Consider the following 23,218-nt stretch of genomic DNA (forward strand, 5'->3'; position numbering starts at 1 on the left):
ACCCACCCATCACCCACTACCACCCTTCCTCTCATAGCTTTACAGATGCCCATCACGTCACATCCCGGACCTGGGCGAACTAAGTCCATCCTTTCTACCCACTTGTGCATGACCTGGGACGACATGAGCTATACTCATAAGTGGTAGAGATACATGTTAAGGCTGTCTTGTATTTTTTCACTGGATTTAAAACATGAAGAATAATTTCGCTGGGACAGCACTTCATCTGTCAGATTTCTAGTCCCGAGGATTCCACGAGTTCCTTTTCGGAATGGAACAACCCATTAGTTATTTTTATTTGAGAGATTTCACGTGGAGAAATAAAAATGACTTCGCGGTATCAGATTTCACATGATTTTCACATGGAAGGTATCGATATGAGGAGTATCCTTTTCGGATTTTCCGATAATCATTAATAATGTAGGAGGCTTTCAGTTTTTTTAATTATTAAACAGGTGTATTTTGGAGATACTGGGATACGATGCAAGTTGATGACGTTGAGAGGAAATGTAGATTGACGATGAAGATTTAAGGATTCATGTCTGAAGAATAAAATTATTCTACAAATCTAGAAAATTTATCGAAATTAAATGGTCATTAGATATTGTTATTTTTTTAACGCTCACATTAGCAATTGAGAGGTCTATCGAAAAAAAAGAAGTTTAAAAGAGAAAAGGAGTTCGTCATGAGAAGAAATTATTAAAAATGTCCGTCAGTTTTTTTCAGAAATGTTTCGGAAAAATCATCGAATAAATCTCAACCGGAAAAAGGCGATTACGATTTAGTTAATTTAGTAAAGCAGTTAAACTTTATAATGATTTGAAAATTGTTTTATTCACCTCTGTCAGCATAACATCTGACTATTCTATTCCATCGTCTTTCTCAAAATTACACCAGCGTAAAGCCGGAATTCCTAGTCTGAAACCGAGGACACGACCAAAACCGGAAGACGTGGTTGAACGCGGAATGATGAACAGTGTTATATCACCACTGACATTATGTATCGAATTTCCAGGGCTAAAATTCTGCCCATCCAAGCACAAAACCCCAACCAAACTCTCACCCCCATTTCACCGATTCCCATGAACCTCATTATCTAGAGCTAGCTGTTTTGAATTAAATGGTTAAATTTTCATTTGCACTGCCTCGATTAAAAATATTATAAATAACACTACGAGTAAACGTAATTGGCGATAAAAATAATAAAAAGGGTCGAAGGGCATTGCTTGTTTCGCTCTCCCCGGAATTTTTCTCATCACTCCTTTTTTTAATTGTTTTGAGAGTTTTGTTTGAATTAAGATATTTATTATTCTATTAACGTGTACGATGGCCAGTGAAAATGGAAGGAAAAACGAGTAAGACGATGGATAAAACTGACTGGTGGATAAAAAGGGTGAGGGTGTTGGAGTGGGAGGGAATTGGAGAATAGAGAAAAGGATCCCGGAGGCCGATACAACCGTCCAAGCACCCAGGTTTTGTTGACTTTGACTAAATATTAGATGGCAATGGCAAATATTCACTTGAACTGCGTGAACCCTGGGCCGACCCTCTATGTTATAAGTCTCTTACCATCCCCGGGACAGCGTCATCGTCTCCGATTCTATTCTAGTGTCTTCAGGAGTTCCCTCTCCCCTTGCCATATTAATTATTACGTCATCGTCACGATTCTCTAATTTATGCTATATTTTATTCTCTCTGAAAAAATACCGTATTAATTTATGACGGTAATAACAATTAATATTTTTTTAATTCGCGAATTACGATTCTAATCTTATAATATTTGAGAGGTTCGATGAATAATTTGAAAAATTCATGATGTTCGCTAAATAATTATCGGAATTTTTTTAGAGTAAAAAATTTTGATTTCCTCTATAAAATGCAATGAGAAAAGTTTGCACGTTCGCGATTTGTTTGACCCCCTTTACGACTGATTTCTTCGAGTTTATTCGCTTCATGTTTCATTTGGTTCTCCACATCGGAGAAAGGACAGTAAAGACACCGATCTCAACGATAATTGACCCCACCATTACTCCCATCATTCCGCGATTATGCCCAATAATTATTCTCCGATGATTATCAAGTGGAAATATCGTCTGTTCACCAGTCGCCGGTTGATGCCGGCCGTTTGCCCCTTTGACAATTTCTTTCATCGTACCTCTCTTTTTATTTTCGACCTCTTCACTCCACCACCTTTTTACTTCTTGCTCTCTCGCTTCATTTGACGGGCCACCAAAAGCAGTAGACTGCCTCGTTTTTTTTTAATCGACATTTTTTGTCACTCTATTCTTCCTCTTTTCTTCGGCACAAAGTGTCGATTCGTCGGGTTGTCTTAATGGTTGGCAGTCCACTCGTCCTTATTGCAGGCTTAATTACTGTCTGACTTGGCAAAGTTATAATGGCCAACAAGGGGCTTACCTCGAGGGCTCATACTTGTAAAAGAAATTGTGGAAATCGTTGACGATTTTAAGAAATTATTCGATTCATTTGACGCACTTCCCTTACCCCTTGGTATTACGCGATGAGTCATGCAGGCCATTTTATCAATGCAAATCATTTTAAATTCCGATATTTGAGACTTCTACCATTTTTCGACTCTAATTGAGTAATTATAATTATCGGTTCGCAATAATGCAATTATTTAAAAAAATCGGCGAGACAATCTCAGAGATTGAAAATAAAAAATTCAAGCAATTCTCAAAGATTTGTTTAAAAACGTTTAATAAATCGGTAGTAAATATTTTTTCGGAGCTATTATTTTCCTTTAGGAGCAATTGTTCGAGATGATCTCTATCTCTGCGAGTGGAACAACAGGAAAAACTCATAACGGATTTTAGGGGTGTGATATGTGAGAATATATCAGGATTATCTATAACTGTCCACTACCATATCGAGTGATCGTCTTGTGGGAAATGGAAAAAAAAACCCGGTGATTCTGCTCCGCGCCTAAACAATATCTTGCGGCAATGTTGGGAGCGTCTATTGGGCCATTACTGGAGACCGTGGCTGACCATTTGGCCTGGACACTGCCAACGTCAGCAGTCTCACTTGTGGCCACCCCACCTCTTTTCCTTCTCTCTCCCCCTCCATCGCCAAACAACTATCTTCCTCTTCTTTCCTCACAGTGGCTATTATTTTCCAACCGTTTCTCCTGGTATCGCCAACTGATCGTTTTCCGAAGGGACGATACTTCCACACAACTACACATAATGGACTTGAAATTTTTCTCCAACAAAAACCCAATAAATCTACCTAACCGAACAATTCAAAAATTTACACTGACATTTTTTAAAATCCTGCACAATCGCCTGTAGGACTGAATAAAAATAAAAACGAAACTAATCACGTAAAATATTCGTGATAAATGCCTATAGACACCCAATAATATTATGTATATTCAGTCCAATGGTAATGATACAGACATCCGATGCTAATCTTGACAAGGAAGTACGTATAAAAAAGCTTTGTGGGAAAAAAAGCTCGCGAAAAACAAGGGAAGAAACAAGAGCATGAGGAAGAAAGGAAAGCAGCAAGTACGAGACCAGGAAATTGCATTTGATTCAGGCGAAAGTTTTAAAAGATCCCGCCGAGCGATTCCGGGTGGTTGAGGGGGTGACTCGGGTGGGTGGGAGGACGGGGTGGCATGATGGGTTAAAGAGTGGGAGGAGAGGAATGAGAGGGATGAGAGGGAGGGTAAAGGCCTCGAAAGCAGCTTTGGCGTATCCAACGAAAAGTTTCGAGATCAGTCGGTAAGATAGTCACGATGATATACGAGCGTCGATAGAAGGGCCCGAGACATTGAGCCGTTCTTCCCACCCTTAACCCAAGCCCACCCTCTTTTCTCCTTTCGTGGTTTACGATCGATGCCCGATTCGTTTTTCACTCCTGGCCTTTATATCGCTACCGAACGATCGCCAGTAGCCGTCGATTTTCTCAGGGATCGTGGGGGTGGGAGGGAACAGGAGGGCCCATCACATCGGCCTAATGCAGCATTCCCAAACTAAAATCAACGGATCACGCGATCGGCATCGAATAACCTCATACCAAATAATTTACTATCATACCTGTTATTATTCTCACGACCCAATTTAATTTACTCTCGTAAACAAATTTCCGAGTGAGAAAATACACCGAGTTAATTCGATGTTTTTTTTCTCTCTCTCTCTCTATATATATCTCTCTCTCTTTCTATCTCCCTCTATCTCTCGCCAAGCCAAGGGATGACGAATTATTCACACGAGGTAGATTGTTTTCTTTGGTGATGCAATTGAATAGAGAGCGGAACAATTGCAGCGAAGAAATTCAATTGGGAAAATCCGGTTAATAATAATCTGTTCACTGAGATAAAAAAAATTATTTTACCAAGAATATTTACTAACCGCAACAAAATATATTTGGTAAAAGACATTTTTTTTCTCAGCGCTGATATGCATTTTCTTCTTCCTAAATTTTCATGGGATAATCATTTTAGAAATTTGCAATTTTCAAAAATGGGTAATTGGAGATATAGAGTACAGTAGAATGGCGTTATAGTGTCACCTCTCCTCAATTTTGTTTCTCGCGTATCTTTCGGTTCTATTCTACTAACCCGGGAGTACAAGATGTGAACAATCCATTATTTCGTCCAGTGAAGAATTGAATTCCATGAGAAATAATGCCGAAAAATAAAATGCTCTCGTATTCAAATTTGAAATTTTATGAAAAAAATCTGTTTACGCTCTACTGTATGATAATTATGTACCGAGTGCCCCGATATCTCAAACAGAATTTCAATTCAACCTTTTATTAATTTTACCCCTCAACATTGGCTCCGGTAGCCCGAAAAAAAAAATGGCAGGGATTCTCTATTATGATTCCTCAGACTGATGGACCGTCGCGACTGTTATATTTCCCGTTGAATTCCCAGGAGTGAAAGCCCATCGCCCTCGCGAAACATTGCACGAAATAACGTTAAATATTTATTCAAGAAACGATTGTTCGAAGAAGTGGCTTCTCCAACCGCCATTCCCTCCAGTAATAGCACCACGATAAATATCATTATATAATGTCGATAAGCCTGGCACACACTCGGCGAAGACTCCCCCAATGCCCCAGCACGAACACCAACGCATAAAACAACCGATGATCCATCTCCTGCCCATCCCCATCCCCATACCGTTAAACTCCAGGAAAGAGAATTAACGGATCGAACCCATTGACCAGAAACACTTAAAGCCATATTCTTCCTATATCCACAGCGTATCCACTCACCAATTCCCTTTGCCACTCGAGAGATGGAAAACCCCCCAACCCACCCACCCACTCCCCACCCCCTCTGCCACCCATATCCGCGATTATATTTCAATTAAATCCCGACGTTTGTTTTACTCCCTCACTCCGAGACTGGACCGCCTTCCATATAGATCCGGAGGATTTTCACTCGCGAAACAGAATACTCACTTATATTTTGTGTGTTCGGAGGGATGAAATTGTAACTCGCTGATGGATTCAAATCCACCATCCCCCAACCCCTCCCATTCACATCCAGAAGAAAATTTCCATTATTTTTATTGTTACGAAGAAGTAGAAAAATATATTTGATTTATTCGATGGATAAAGGGTGGAGTACTCTCTTTGTTAACTTTTAATTCAATTTTTTTTTTGTGCAAAGGGCACCACCAATTTTATCGTACGATGAAAATAAATTCAGTGAACATATTGAGTCTTTGATTTTTCACCGGTAAAAATGTCCGAATGCCCAGTTGGACCGACGACCTGGACCCCGAGCCCTGAGCCCTGAACCCTGTACCCTCTCAACTCGTCACACCAAACCCCCCCTTAAAAAATGATTAGAGTGGTACTTGACGCTGTCTGTGTTGGTTCGATCAATGATTAATCATTTCATTATGCATCGAGTGTACGCTAACATGTGAAAACAAGAGGCCCCAGTTTCTCAATGTCTATTGGACATTTCTTGAATGAAACGAGAAACGCAATTCAGTTGGCTGCAACGGCGGTTTAAGCCTCAGACATCGTTAAGGGGTTTGTGGAGGAAGGGGGGGGGGGAGAGGCTGGCCACGTGCAATCAGGACGACATTATTTCAAGATCCCCCCTGGGGTTGTTGCAGCTCGAAGGGTCGTAGGCGACGCGATCGCCACTGGTCCCCACTTACCAACCTGGGTAACCTTTAATTATTTATCACTTTTCGTCTAGCAAGGCTACTTCAAGCTATTAAAGTCCTCTTCACCCATTCTACCACCCCTCAGCTCTTGTTTAACTTTGTCTCGACGAAATTCATCAGAATCCACCCGAAACAATTCTTCTCGTCTTCATTGTGTAAGTCTATTCCACCAGAAAAAAGTCTCTCAACACTTACCTGAAAGCAGAAAACAATAAATAGACGTTAGTGAGTACTTGTTAGAGGGGTGAAAGGGGTGATAAATAGGTCTTAATGGTGGTCAATGGCTATCAATCCGGATAAGGTTCGATCAGTCGATCTCTCCCGTATCCATTTTACTCGGTTTTTTTTTTGGGAGGGGGGATTAATGAAGGGGTATTGAGACGTGAAACATTCGATAAATCAAGTTGGATCAATTTGAGGTGAAAAAGGAGATGGAAGGATGAATTCTTGGGTGATGGGGGAGGTGACAATGGGGGAATTCGAGGGGGCAATTATGGGGTTAGGAGGCTGGAGAAATTGAGAGGTCGTCGATATATTTTTGGGGAGAATTGATGGGAGAGGTTGAGATAGATACGAGTGATTTGAAATATTTTGAAGGGACTGATAAAATTGATTTTCGTAATTTTAGACTTTTTATTATGTGGCATTAATTTACTAAAGAATCGTATGGCCGCAGAAAATCATTCTAGGCATAATTAAATGCATCTTGAAGACGGTGGAGACGGGGGTGTCAGGGTAGTGCAAAAGGTGTTTCACCAGGATCCTGAAAGTGGTGATACCCTGTCCTCGAAGGGTTAAGTTGGTTTAGTGATTTCGGGGTTTACTGGCGGACCGTGACGCCCCCGGAAGATTGGCCAGGGCTCTTATAAGTCCAAGGAGATGACTCCTGTGAGATGTCTCGATGTCTACACGACAAAACCCTCAGGGCGGGGTTCAACTTCGGGATAAAGGAGACCACTTATGTACTCGGGTTTTCGAGTGACTTCGGGGCCCTCTTCACAGACGCCTAACGTCGTTATTCTCAAGATGAAAAATTCATTTAACGGGGGGTTTGTTATTTCAATTTATCGGGTAAACTAAACGACCCCTCGATTTTTTCCGGAGAGTAATTTATGAGAATTTTATGAGTTTCAATAGAGATGAAACAAATTTTAAAATCAATTATCACCAGTCGGAACGATTGAAATAATTGCAACAGCAATCGCCGAAGGAGTTTCATCCCTCATCGTTGTAATTTCAAGATGGTAAAAAATATTGACTTAGAATGTAATACTAGGTTAGTCATGCCGCCGATTGCGAAATGATCTCTTCGAAATGCGCAATTTAATACTCGACCAATTACATACACGAAATCTTGTTAGCCCCAGTTATACGACCCTCTGGATATACTCTTGAGTTTTACCCCTGGTACTTGGGTGAGTGAAAGGCAAAGGTGCGAAGGGTATTCCACCAAAGCGTGACATTGCCGTGGCATTCTTCGTCCTGAGGGTTGTCTCTGAGGAAAGAGCGCAATTCCCCGTCAAGGATGCGCAAGGTGAACATAAACGAGCGAGACGAAGACCGAGAGCGTACAAACTTGCACGATTATCATCCACGATTACAACTATAAAATGCGATATTGTCTCGGGGATGGTTTTCTCGGGAGTATATGGAACTCAATGTGCCAGGGTTGACTCATTCCTCGCGCTTTTATACTGCTAAACCCATGGCTAAACGAAAATTTTGGAGCGCTCTTACACGTACAACTTCAAGATTGACTCGGGTTTGTTACTTTTATTAAAAGTACCGATGCCCTCGGGGAAAAAGGGAGGGCTATAAAATTTTCTATTATTATTATTACCCAAATTCATTTTATCGGAAACACAGATGTAACCTTGGAATTATCATAATGAAGTATTTCATCCCCCCGGATGTTCTCGTGATGATTTTGTTTTAAATTTTTCAAACTGCTGATTTATTAAATTTTTAATTATTTATTATTATCAATTGACCGACATTGAAAAATTGATATTTCTAGATGAAGTCGTCATCTGAAGAAATAAACTTCCACCAATTCCTCAAGCTCAGCCTAAAGACGTATTTTTCCACCGCCCTCTCGCCGCTATCGATGCCAATAAGAATTTCTGGGGTTGATCCAAAAGAAAAACAAGACCTCTTATGTCTTTGACATTTATTAACCCCCGCAGCTCCTCCGAAGTGCCAGTCATATGTCAAAACACCCACAGAATATTTTCCCAGTGGTAAAGAAAAACGCTGAGGAAAATGATTTTTTTTCCCTCATTTTTCACTCATGTAAACCAAACACTCTTGCGAATGTTTCCCTTAATTAACGAGGGAGGGAAAGAAATGCGAGTAAATTACATATTTGCTGGACAGAGTTAAAATGTTCTCAAAGGATAATGGTGGTACGTCGCTGGAGCGTTAAGACACATCATTCAGTGATGTTTATTTCCCCGGGTTATAAGCCCAACCTGTGCCTCTCTCTTCTCTTTAACCATCTGACAGAAGGGACGATCGTATTTGTGGTTATGACGAGACCATGAAGAGGTACAAGGACCAGGAAGAGGAGCTGGAGGAGCTGGAGGAGGAGGAAAATACACGATTGGTGAAGCAAGCATAAACTCGCGTTGTGGTGCTTCCCGCGGGGCACCTCCGTTTATTTATCTAGTGCTTTAATTAGGCCCGATAAAAAATTTAACCCCGAGAATGCTGTTTTTGTAAAATCCCTCCTTTCTATTTCTATTTTCAGGAAATTGCAGGCGCTAAGTCATCGGAATTTTCAATTATATTAGTTTTAATTAAATTTCAATTAAAATCTCATTTATCTTGAAAATTCAAGAAAATTGGATTTTCCATGTCAAGTGATAATTCACTTTTCAATGGATGTCTGAATTTTCTCAACTTGAAAATTTTTCATTTTTTTTTTGAAAATTGACTCGTTAATAAGAAATTCTTGAAAAATTCAATGCCACTTTTTCGTTGTACCTAATCCTGATATGAAAAGAAGAGAAGAACCTGATCCCAAAATTCACTCAATATCTCTCGAATGACTGTAAGGGTAAGACACCGTGACGTCATAGCAAAATTTGGAAAATTAAAAAAAAGCGAAAGGATAAGAAACTCGTGAACATTTGGTAATTAATGCGGAAATTAAAGGAGGTTGCAAATTGTTGAAGAACTTTTACTAATTCTACCGCGGGGAAAGCGGAGAGGTTTTGAAAATTCCCAAAATTTCAAAAGATAATAAATTTCAAGGGTAAGACCCGTAAGATGAAACTGACCTGCCACCACGACCTCGCAGCTAAATCTCAAAGATTTCGAATGAATACGCGTGCAATGCACGCGTGGCAGACAAAAATGAAAAGACAATCGAAAATTCCGGATTCTCACCATATATTTACCACCCATTCTCTCCTAAACCTCTGGCAAAACCCACAAAAAAAATATAATACACGGTAAAATTTTTTTGTTAAGAAAAACTTCAGTGACCGGTTGAAATAACAATGCGGAGAGTTTCACTCCTCGGATTCTAGCTATATTTACCCGGATTTTCCATTGAGAAACGACTCGGCAAACGGGTATTAGAGTTAACAACTACTTTTTTTTCCATTACCCTATTTAAATAATTTTTTATTTCACCTTCACCGGGGCGAGAAGCCCCCAGCCATAGAACGAGAGAGAAAGGAGAAATATTTATGAACTCACGTGTGTCACAGTTGCCTCTGGTGGGACACAATCGCAATAAGCACCACCAGGGGGTGACTATACCCGCTTTTGTGGCCAAGTATAAAGATAATAAAAAACCAGAGACAATAAAAATAATAACCAACCCGTTGGGGGTGTTTCGAGTCAAGAGAGTCGGATACAAGTGGATAATCGGCCAAAAGTTTATTTTTTATTATTATTATTATTTTTAACGGATGTATTTTTCACTCGGGGATTCAGACAATTTTTCCTGTTTGTTTTCAACGTAACGAAACCATTCTTCCTCAGTTATCATTATCGTTTTTTATATTTTTTCAACAAGCTTCCACAGAAGAAGGGATACACCGAATGGATAAGAGTTTGTGTCGGGGTAGGGGTAGAGGTATTAGCTGACGCGAGGATTAACCCTTACAGTTCTTTCCCTCTTGATTTTTAGTTTGAGGGAAAATGAAAAAGTTAAGGGCAGCGATATTTCATCGTGAGTTGCCAATTAATCGGCATGACAGATCGGTGGAGAGAGAAAAGTTTACGAAAAATCAAATTGACAGCCGTGAATTTTCATTCTCCCCCTTTTCTTTTGAAAAGTCTCTTTCGAGGATTTGTTTTCTTCCCTTTGCCTCCTTTTTGGACCACCCGTGATATTGGATTTATTCACGCTTCGTGCGAAAGTTACACCCCTAAATAAAAAGGGTTGCCACTTGAGAGTAAAAGCAAGTATATATATCTAAATAATAAAAAAAAGCATATATATATATATAACAATTACAGATGGTGATTTTCATAAATTTCGATAAATCCTATTTTTTTAACCAAATGAACGTTTAGAATTAATAATGCAATGGATAATTAAACTGCAATGAAAATCGATGAAGGGAGATATTGACTAAGAGTTTAAAGAAGAAAATGGCGAAAAAGATAAAGACGACCTGCAGGAATAGTGAATATCCCAGACTAGCTGGACCCCGACGCCCTCAAACTTTGATACGATTAAGACTCAACGAATTAATCTTCATCCGTCCCCAGGAACGATGACGAAGTCGTGCGGGCGGCGTGAGTTGAAAAAAACCCCACCGAAAAGCCCTGAAGAAGGCGAAAGCCCAGTGACAAAAAAAAAAAGGAAACACAAGTCGTTCACCCTAGAAGGGTTGATGTGTCCTTTTTCATGGTCTCACCCTCGGTGAGACGAAGGTGAGCGTCAATTAGGGGTGAAAACGTGACGTGACCTCGCCAACGAGAAAATTCTCACCCTTTAATTATTCAAGAAAGACTTTTCATCCCCTCGATCGCAAAAATAAGAGTTGCCGTGAAAGAAAATTTTTAAAAAATCGACGGTAGATATTGATGAGTATCGTTGGGTATTCGGGGGATGAAGGGTAAAAAGGGGTGAGGAAAAAAATACTACCTCAAACACCCGAGTCGTATCCTTTTTATCATCCTTCCTCGTACATCTCTCTTTTCCCCGAAAGCTGACCACCTCGGTGTAAAAAAAAAATCGTCTTTTTACACCCTCAATTCTCTCACCCCTCCACATCCACCCTCTGACCAATGCAGAACGACGCCGTGAACTAAATGCCACCACTTGAAATTTTCTCTTTTCTCTCATATGTAACTATTTCCACAACTGCTGCTTCTGATACAGAGACCATTTTCACGATAGGGTGGGAATAGGGGGGTTGTAATTTTCGCAACCCCGAGCAAAATCAGGGAACTCTTCTTTCAGCCCCTCCAGCCTAAGTTACACGTTACGGGAAATCAAACTTTATTGCTAAATACTATCCGATCAGCAGAACACGCCCCAGTGAGGGATTGGGAAGGGGAACAGCAGAATGTCCGGTGGGAATGGACAAAACCACTGGCCATCAAGATTTTCTATGGGTAATGTTGAGTATTCAAGGGAGAGGAATGAAGTAACATTTTTTATAGCACCATTAAGCAATGCCAAAGATAAATGATAAAACGGCTGATTAACAAGTATTTGTTTCACTTGCCAAATAACGGTCATTATTTTTCTATGAATTTAAATAAATAAATAAAAATCCAGAACATTTTAGAGTGAGTGGAAAAGTTACATCGGATTGTTCCCAAGAATTTTGCAAAATTGAAAATTAATTATAATTTAAATAAATGGAATTATCTTGGCGAAAAAAAGATACGAGTTGGTGCTATTCTTTCCACCACCAAAAAACCATAAATGACTGATAAACAAATAAAATAAAATAGTTGAGAGAACTCCCATCGATCGTTCTAACGCTCCCCAACGTCATTTTTCTGAAGCAACCCTTCACCCCTGAACTAGCCATATTTAACAATCATCCCCATACGTGGATAGGAAAAAAAATTGTATGCACATCTCTTTCCGTGCCGACAATTTAGCCCCGGCTATACCGATAAAGAATATGAAAATTTCTCCAACTGCACCCCCTTTACTCGAATGGTTTGGAATAGCAAAGAGTTGGTATTGCGGTTTGAAATAAAAGTCAAGACCCCGGAGGAGACGCAGTGGCTTTTCTCCTCTGTGTATCCAAAGCGGGTGACTTTGAAAGCCCCGAGAAAGAGAATGTATTTACCCAATCGCGAGAGGAAAGAGGGGTAGGTACATTCGACGATCAGTTGAATGAAAGGGGGATGAGAGTGGAGTTAGTTGAAACGAGGACGTCGGTTCGACGCAAGGCAGAAGGAAAAGTATGGAATATTTAGCGTTCAGTGAGCTATAAAAGCAATTATATGGGTCCCATTGTTTGGGCGGGTGTGCGCCTCGGCGATACGGAAGGCAAAACTGGCTTGAAATTTACCAGAGATGGGACAGACTAGGTTGGCATGGGAAAAACGTCGTTGGATGAGCGAGGGATTGAGAGTGAAATCAAGAAGTACCGAGCAATAAATACGAACGAGTCGATTTCACGAGTTACTCTGGGACTCCCTCAGATCGCGAGACAAATCCCTCAAGTCTCAATTCATTTTACAAAGCCAAAGATATTGCGCTTTTCATTTACACCCAATTTATTAATTTTTTTTTTTTTTGCATATTTTATTCCTTCCCTCATTCGCATTAACCGAAGTTGAGCAAAATGTTTAATTATAATCATTTAGAATTAATCAACTAGTCATTTTTTAAATTGCAAATTGCACTGAATATTCACTCGATCAATCAGAAAGATTGGAAAACCGCGAAATTTTCTAATTCGTCAAATCGTGTAATTTTATTATTTATAAATGTTTAGGTTTACAAAAATGCGACACATGCCGGATTGATCGGCGATGTTATCACTTCCTTTCTGGATTATCAATTCCATATTTTTTATCGTTATTTGTGAATCAATATTTTATCTACGATAGGTACAAATGTCAATTTATGAAGGGCAAAAAATGAAGGAATTCAATTTACTGGGTAGGGTGAGATGGTATAAGTTGGAACAGATGGCCGATCAGATACCAGAGATTAAGAGGAGGGGGAGGAGCTGGAGAGGAGCTAAATCCATGAGTTTTCTGTATTATCCCTCTCTCCCTCACTCTTCAAACTGGCAACTGAGAGAAATGTACTTTAATTTTTCAAGTTTTTTAATTAGCGAATGTCTCGGTGTTCCGACTTTGCCTGGGCCCCAAGACATTTATATTAGAGCCACCGTGTGCCACTCTCGACTTTCAACCTCCCTGTCCTATTCCCTCATTCGTTACAACTCCTCATTTCATTTTTTTTTCTACCCCCACTACCCCCACCAATTTGTTATTCCTAATTACGTATTAAATAATAATTATCTCGAGCGAGAAGTGCCTCAATTGTGTCAGTGTCGAATTCATTATTTATGGGAGGATAAAGACATTAATTAAGGAGAGAAAAATTAAGGGAAAAGAATAAATGGATGTGGCCAGTCTAGTCACACGTTTCCTATTGCTCATCTATTTTTTCATTCATTTGTAATATTTTATTTGAAAATTAGTATTATTATAAAAGACCCCAAAAATAAAAAAATGAAAGAAAAGAACAATTGAGCGAATCGAACCATTGAGATCGTTTTATTTGCTCAATGATCAAGCCCATTTATTGTTGATAATCATTATGATAATGATGAAAACAAATAGGGTAGTTATATGATTTATTCTGGGCTTTATTACACAATACAAAGACAACGATCTCCAAATGTCATTAACGATGACGAGAACGGACCCATGGGGGGTTGAATTACCAGGACTTTGAGAAGCACATAAACCCACAGAGAAAGACAAAACCGAATGAACAATAAGAAAGAATGGCCCTTGGGTCTTACACTCCTGAATAAGCCCCAAGACACTGCCAGGAAGACGATGTACTCATCTTTCCATTGTCAAAAACGTGAGGGCAGTTAAGTGCTCTCCCAGTCTGGAATCAAGAATCAAGTGGAATATTCAGCCACCCCTATTCCTATTCCCATCATCGAGCAAATCCATCGTCACATTAGCCTCCAAGTAACTCCAAAGAGATAGAAAAAGAAATTAAAAAAAAATGAGAAGTGCAAAAAATGATTGGTGAAGAATTGATAATTTTCACTCCTGCGGCCGTTGAAAAATTATAGGAGGCGTAAAGTAGGAAAAGTGGGTGGGGGATAAAAAGTTGGGAAAAAGCCTGGCCACGATTCCGGATGACGGATAGTCCTTCTTTCAATGAAATCACTGGATCGTGAGTAAAGAGAATTAAAGATTCTTCGAGCATCAATTTTTTTTTCTTAATTTTTTTCCCTCGGTCTTGCCATTGTATTTAGTCTTGAGATAATTATTGAAGCCTTGAGGGGTGTGGGAAAGTGGCATTTTCCATACGAGGGAGAAATTAATTCTTAAGTAAAGATGAAGCAAAAGAACAATCTGGGGCAACTTTTTGTTTAAATCCATTTTAGCGGTGGATGATCACGTGATTTTGTAATTGAGTGGATTTAATGTGGTTGCAATAATTCGTGATTTCAGTGATTTCGATGAGTTTTTGATGAGGAAGTGAGCCCATGGGGTAGTGGAGGAAATAATAAATTATATTACGTAATTGTGGATTTCAAATATTTCTGTTACAATTTGAGTTTTCTCGCACCGGAAATCAAACACGCGAGAGAAATCGAAAATATTTATAATAATGTATCGGAACGTCCCCTCAAATTCTGCGACAAAACATTACCAGTGGATTAACACATCAAAATCAATAAAAATATGTATAAAACACTCACTGCCATTTTGTTATGAAGAATTCAGAGATCAATGGATGATCGAATGAAATCCATAATTTCAAAACAATTACTACGTAATTAATGAATTCGAAAAATATAATTTAGGTAATTTAGGTAATTATATTCGATCAATTCTCAAGTTGGAAAATTCTCGCGTTTCTGATTTGAAAGGAAATGAGAACTGAAACTGAATTCCGGTACTCCCTGATGAAATCATCTCCACATAGTCATATCCTTTTGTTCATGTTCTCCGAGATAATAAATGATAAACAAAACACTTGTAAGACAATTAACGACACGGAACGCGTGAATAGTAACCGAGTGATATCACACGATAAAAAAAGAAACATTTCCCAGAAAGTTCGTGATAACTGTTACACCGTGAGAGAGACTCTCACATGTCGCACCACTAGTTATCGGATACTGCAAATGAAATTCAGCACAAATCCTCGTAATGATACTCATAACTCATTGGTGAAAACCCGGAACCAGTGATGTTTTTCATTATCAGCCATTATATTTTTCTTTATCATTTGTACTTAACAACTTTGGCTTTTGATAGTCACTAGTTAGTGGACATTTTGACAGAAGTTTGACTCATTCCCCTGCCCCTTTGTTTCCCCGTTTCTTTGCCTGCATCACAGTCCAGGTGGAGATAATGGTGTTTGCGTTTGTTCGGGTAAACTTAGCTTTATCGTTCAACCAAACGAGATATACTAGTCGCAATACCACAAATAAGTTTTTTTCACTCGTCCCACAGGCGAATTGTCATGAGTCAAATTTGTAGAGGAGAAATTGAGCGACAGAGATGAGATAGCACTCAAGTAAAGAATTACGTCGATTATTTGCAAAATCGGTTCATCACTCAAATTAGGTATTGAGAATGTGACGTATGTCTGATAGAAGTGACTTAATGTTAATTACTTATTCATCGGTGAACTACCCAAGAGACAATTAAAATCGGCTTTTAATAGGAAACGAATTATTGAAAGAGTGATCGATCAACATCACTGTTGAAGTTCACGAAACCGGGAAGTGATAATGTAAAAATATTTTGAGATTGATTGAACCCGCGTGAACGACGAATAACTCACGAATTAATCATCATCGAAGATAATTGCATGCGTTTATGAAAAACAGATATAAATCATCAAATTTATTGTGGAAATATCGGAATGGATCGCCTATACTGGCAAAACCGATAATTTCTGATAACTGAAAAATGAAAAAATGAATTTCCACTTTCCAATGAGCTCGACTATAGAATGATGACTCTTCCGTCATCATTCATTCGTCCAATATTGACCCAAGCAAAGAAACTTTGTTTATTGAAGTTGAAGTGAACTCGAGGTAGATTCTACATTGTAGAATATCCATTTTACGATTCAACGTTTGATGCTGCAAATGAAATACTTCTTTTCAAGTGTCTATCCGTGTAATAACTCGGAGTAAGAAGGGCAATTTGTGGAATTCCACTTGTCCTTGGAATACACTGAGAGCCCGGGTAGAATAAACAAATACAAACGAGAGTCGAGTTATACAGAAGAATTTCGAGTGGGCGAGAGAGTAGAGAAGCAGAGGAGTTCCACTGGAATATTTTCATTTATCCCGTGTAAACGTAGTCTCATGAGCTCACGCTTTATTACGTGAATTTAGAACCTTGGTGATGAGGAGGAAAGAGCTTGATGGGGAATGAGAAGTGTGTATGAGGTAGATTCCAACATTTCACCGGGATCCAGGGATACATAAACTGCCCTGGCAACTTTGAAATTGATGTTTTCATCCTTCTTCATCAACATCTTTTTCATCTCCTTTCTCTTATTTCATAAATTTTTCATCACAGCGAAAAAATAACTAAACAAAATGGAGACGATTGAATTTATCGGGAGAATAAAAATAATTTCCTCACCGAATAGTTCACCTTCTCTCATTAATAAAATTACATTCTCTAAAATAATTGGAGTAAGTACCTAACAATAAGCAATTGTTATCTTTAATGGAAAAACCAGAGAATTCCGCAGTATGAAGTGGCAATGAATTTTCAATTAGATCACTGTTTCCATCATTTCAATAAGAATGATAATAAAAAGTGTTGGACATGTTGTAATGAATTGTAGTAGGATTTAATGGATAGGAGAATAAAAATTCTTGTAACTCTCTCATATTTGGTTACCATTCCTGCCCTTCAAATGTTATTCTCACCCTTTTCCTACCCCTAACGACTTTACGTTTTGAGCTCTCACACAACAAAACAAGAGGGCAAAGGGGAAATAGTCGAATATACAAGGCACACTCGCCATTTTTAACTCCTCACTTTTTTTTTTACTTTTTTTTTGTTCACAGCATGTCATCCACTCTGCCTAGCTATCCTTCCGTGTAATCCCCGTGGCCAACCGAGTAGATATAAACTCAATAAAATTATTTCTGATCTGTTTTTTCGTTTTGAATATTTTTTTCATTTCCGGAATGAATATTTTTCCCCAGTGTCATCAGCTTTTAATTCAACATATTGTGGAGTAGATGGAAAAATTGGGGACAAAAGAAGAGAAATATTTGGTTTTTGGTGAAGTACATATCAAAGGGGTTGAAGTGGAATGCTACACATATTCAGGTAGAATTTTATCAATTTTACATCGCGATTGAACATCAAACAATGTCAACTACTCTTATGTCGAAATATGTATTAAAATAATTAAAAGTTGTACCTTTAATTTTTAAGTTATTTCAACTTCAATAGGTAACACTGCTATTTTCGTTAATTAAATAAATAAAAATTAAATAATTCTCAAATTGCAATTATTGATCCGATATTTTCGGGTAATTCCCTGAATAATTTTACACGATGAGAGAATTATTAATTATTATCCCTTGAACCAAGAATTCTTCCCTCTTCGCGCCCATCCATTTTTTACCTTCACCTCATTCTCAATTAACAAACCCAAAATTCTGAGAATGTTTTGTTCAACATGACCACCATAAGTGGGCAAAGGATGCCGCGGACACAAAACAGAGTGCTGTAAATATTAGGTGTACCCCTGTTTCTGGATTTTTAAGTGAAAACGGGGTGGCTGAGGCTAGTGTAGTCGAAAGAGAAAAGGTAAAAGAGAGATAGAGACTGACTGAAAAGGATGTGGATGACGATGGGTGCGGGGAGAGTTGGAGGAATGGTCGAAGGTAGAGACACACCATGAAAACGACGACCAAATTGAATTTGGGTTCTGGCCTCTGTTTAGATTCCTCGTTGGTTGTTTAGTTTAGAGGAACAAAGAAAACATCTATGTGTTTATTCTAGCCAACGCTCAATTCCCTCTCTTTCTACCGCCATACATTTACCTCTATCCCTTTCCCTTTCCCATCTTTCTGCTCATCCATCTCTTTTTTTTTCAACGCTTAACTCCATTTTTATTTTTCCCCATATGTATGTTCGTGAAGATCTCTAAGCGTTTTTCACGCCACTCCACTCACCCCCTTGTTTTCTTTCCCTGTTATTATTATTATTATTATTTTTTGTTTTCAGGGATGAGTTGTCCCCCCGGAAGGCGCATAAAGGGATTATTATTTTTGTTGATATCTTTGAGATTTTTTTTCAGTGGAAAATTTGATTATGGTTTTTGATGAGGTAGCAGTGGTAGGTGGGGTGGGCACTTGCGTTTTAATAAAGACACAGACGATTTACTTCCGTGGATATTGGTTCTCGCATTTTCACTATAGGATTTAAACCAGTGGTGTATTCTTCCCCCCAGGGGCCACAGTGTCTCTTCTGGTAGTACGCAATTTCCAAAATAAACGAGCCAGCACCGGGCCTGGGCTCTCTGCAAATAATCATCGCGCGTGCTTTTAATTAAGTTCCACTGTGTGAAAGCCTCGGCTCTAGTAACGTGGAAGAATGGAGATGGATAAACTTGTCAAGAATTTTTGGGAGAACTTTTGGAGAAATTCAAATCATGAGACTTAAATCACAAGATTCAGAGATTCCAATGAAAATTGTTATGTTACTCTCGATAAAGTATCTATTGTAATTATGACAATTGAAATTAATTTCTGAGAAGTGGATCTGAGAAATCAGGAATAAAAAAATTATTCCAAGTGATTGCTCTACTCCAAGTAAATTTCAATTCTTTGCAATTTACATTGTCATGAGGTCATGTTACAAGTCCTCGGAGAGGATGGGGTAACAGTATGCTATTTTATTAAATGAACTCTGAAAAAAAAATTCCCACGGTCTATTATTGTCGTGCGCTTGTTAAAACATTCGGAAGAATGACAAAAGTATAATCCAGTGGCAGCTCCACCTGAACTAACTGAGACAGGAAAAGAGGATAGTGACGAAGAGACATTCGTGTTGTGGTCGAGTAAACATTATCAGGCACTGGCCACATGAAATGCCCTCTCCCTTTCATGCAAAAGGGCAGCTCATCAGCTGTGAGAGGAGGGGTAAAATGGAGGTGTAGGGGAACAAGTAGGGGAAGACCACCTGAAACAACTCATGTGTCTTCACGATTTTACAATAACTATTTCCCAACCTTCAGACCTTTTTTTTTCTCTCACCAATAAATCGATAAATCCAATACTTAGTTGAATATTTTTTAAATGAACTACTAATTCTATAAATAATCCTCGTCAAACCTTGGCTTATCCCCTCGTATAAAGACATACACAACAATTGTAACACGAGAATCAACGTGTGCGTGACGTATTGGCCATTAGTGTTGAACTACTGAATCGATTTCCACTGAAAATGACACACGAATGCCAAAGAGTCGTGACGGTTGCACGCATTCACCGACGATAAATTATCTCAACCGTTAATTGTTGCATATTGATCACGTAAAATTTAATAAATTTTATCAATTGATTCTGACTATCAACAACGGGAGATGCATGCATTATCACTCTTCCACTCGACTCTTAATCATTTAAAGATTCGAGCTCAAAAATTTCAACTTCTTCAAATTTTTTACTAATAGATCATAAATTTTGTGCTGTGAAGACAAAAAAAATTGTGAAAAAGATAGGATTGCTGAAAAAACTCAACCATTGTTCTGCCAACTTGCAAATTCATCCCTCGGACAGGAAAATAAAGTCTCTGTTACTGTCACAAGACCACAAATTTATCGTTACCAATAATTGTATCACTAAACACTAAAATTGAGCTCTTGAACGTCTCCTTTGGAGTATCACTCAACGGCACGAAGTTGGCGTGTGAATAATGAAGGGTAATCGTCCTTATGCCCTTCCTAACATAAACCTCACTTCTGTCCTTATTTCACTATAACCCTCAAGACTTGAAGAACACAACGCGGAGGGTTGGGATTTCTAGATTGGATTTAAGTACACAGCCGTGTGGTTTCGAACGGTTAATAATGCAGATAAAATCTTGCGTTAGCTTCCGTCGAATGAGAGACGTTGAACTATAACTACTAAAGATTTCCTAAGGTTTGTAAGCAACCCTTTAGAACCTAGATTCATCTCCGAACCGATCGAAATTTACCCGTCAATTTTATGGGAAAATTACTGTTTCGTTCAGATGTTAGAAGGCGAAATTTATCCTGATATAAAGACGAGAAAGGAAATATATCTCGAAATATCGCGCATGACCGTAAGGGACCCGTAGGACGAAACTAGGCTGCTACCATGACGACAGCAAATTTTTTGAAAATTCAAAAAAATGCGGAAATTTGGGAATCATTGCCGACACCAACGGAGATTGCAATTGATTGAACAAATTTTGCCTGGGAGGCGGGGGCGGCGTAATCAGAAAAATTCCAAAAAACTCAAAAATTTAGAAAATCGTGAAATTTCGGGAATCATTGCGAGAATTGATGGAGTGTGCAAATTATTGAACAAATTTTACCTGGGATAAAAAGGAGAAAGGAAATCGATCTCGAAATATTTTGAAATTTAGACATGTCAAATGACTCGTTTAAAAGGAAAAACCGCGAATTTGGGGTTTCGCAAAATTTTCGTTATCTGTCCTTATTATCACACGATACTTGTTAATATGTTTTTATGTGAAAATGCAAGTGAAATCAAACATATAATTTACGTATAGATTAGAATTGCTAAATGACTAATTAAAGAAAAACCGGAATAATTTATTCCATTCATTATTTATGGATATAAAACTGATATTGACATAATTCCAAAAAATCTAGCATTAATTTCCGCATCGTTTATGCTTCGAAATTATTTAAAAAAAACAGAAAATCTAAAGTGAATATCACCGAAATTTCCACTCCATGTAAATATAGGGTTCAGTGCTAATGAACTTCGCCGATTAACAATGGATATTTGTCACCTTGATTAGATGGAAAGAAATAGTTTGAACAGCGTATTATTTCAAAGGTCTTTGAACCATCCAAAAATCATTAACCTGCGCAGAATAGGCACTAGAGCTTATTGACACAACTGCCGACCAATCCAAGTTATTAATTGATTTTGATAGCAATTAAATATGAAACACACTTGGTATGCCTGATATTGCGAAAGATCATGAAAACATATTTACCACTCGCTTCTCATTACCCCGTCACCCCCTTCACCAATCAAAGATCAATACCGTTTCTTTTATTTCTTCCCCAGCTGTGTTTTACACTTGAGAAATAAAATTACTAGAATTCTTTCAATTACGTAAAATTCTCCCGCCATCGATATTCATAGCCAAGCGTATTTTCACGAGGAGGGGGATGGAGAAGGGGTAAGGAGGGTGGAATTGAGAATTTCTCCAGAAGTGGCTGAACGAGTAAAGTAGAATAAAAGGTGAGGGCTCGGGTAACAAAGGGGATGGGATGAGGAATGATAAAGAATGAGAAAAAAGGGAAGGCCAGTGGCGTTGATTGGAAAGGACAGCCTATCCGCAATTTGCTATTCGAAGGGTTGCCACTGTCGGTATAAACCACCCCCTCTCAATTTCTTCTCCACACCCTCTCTCAGACATCTACTGATCACGAGGTGAGAATTCGTTAGTCTTTTCAACGGAGGAACTTTGTTCACAGCTGTCTGTTACATTTCAGTTCTATATTGAATTCCACAGAAATATGGAGAATTTAATTGACAAAAATTTCGGGGACCAGCAGTTAGCTGAGATAAGCCATTCCATATTAATTCGTGGCATTCTAAACCTCGTGCTCTTGGATTTCTCTGGAAATGGATGATTTTTTTATGGAATTGAGTTACTCTCAATGCCGTTTTTTTTTTTTTTATGAGAAATGGAGTGAGTGCTACTGTCAATTTTGATGCTCTACGATTTTTTTCAACTATTTTGGTATTTCACGGGTGTAATCTGGGGTTTTATGGGTTACGCTACTATCGTGTCGAAAAGTGGTTTCTCACGTCACTCGAGTTACGTTATACCAAAGTCAAGGATCTCCAACCACTCTACTCTCAAGAGCTGGAGGGGGCCCGGCCCTCGTCTTCTACTCGAGCAACCGGCAACGTTTGAATCCCCTAAATTATAAACAGTGTCGGAGTAACGCCGCGGGACTTCGATCTCGTGGTACACTTGGGGGTTTTACAGTCTCTCACTCTCCCTCCCGTCTTAACTGAAGGAAACTTGTAGAGGAAACATGGTAAAGGAATACCGAGAGAGCCTTGTCGAGTCAAGTTTGACTGACCCCGGGGACAAATTCACAAGACCATTTCCGGTCAAGTTTGACCAACTTTTCAATTTTTTCCGATTATGATAAACCAAAATAATTTTTCTCCTCCAAAGAAATTTATCCAATTAAGCGATTTGATTGCACAGACGATTTTGGAGATGAAAGAATTTTGGAATTGTTTTTTGAAGTGAATTTTGAGTTGAGTGATATTAATTAATGATTTCCTTGAATTTTCGTCGATAAATCGATAAAAATTCAAAGTTTCTGTTCAATAATCCAAGAGAAGCATTAAACATTTGTGAGTCATTTTTGTGAAAGCCTTGAAAGGTGAAAAACTCCTTTATTCCCGGTATTTGCACACATATGAGACACTGCCATCTCCCAAGTACCCCTTACCTAACTGGATTCCGTGAAAAGACCGCTTTAAGGGCCATAAAACATTTGTTTCCCTCTCTTGCGCATCAGAACGCCCTCTCAACTTAGCAACAAAAAAAACTGGCACATAGCCGCAAGCCGACCCACACGTGACGCAGGATTTTGAATTGAATTTGAAATGTGGAAAAGAGAGAAC

The 23,218-nt window shown here is 38.7% G+C and overlaps 1 protein-coding gene across 6 annotated transcripts in view; it reads right to left on the reverse strand.

Annotated features, from left to right (window-relative positions):
- Positions 1-23,218, reverse strand: part of LOC105262914 (forkhead box P) — a 138,872-nt gene that overhangs the window by 34,330 nt on the left and 81,324 nt on the right. The window lies entirely within an intron of this gene.

Source organism: Fopius arisanus, unplaced genomic scaffold (assembly GCF_000806365.1).
Source record: "Fopius arisanus strain USDA-PBARC FA_bdor unplaced genomic scaffold, ASM80636v1 scaffold00011, whole genome shotgun sequence".
NCBI classification, from domain to species: domain Eukaryota; kingdom Metazoa; phylum Arthropoda; class Insecta; order Hymenoptera; family Braconidae; genus Fopius; species Fopius arisanus.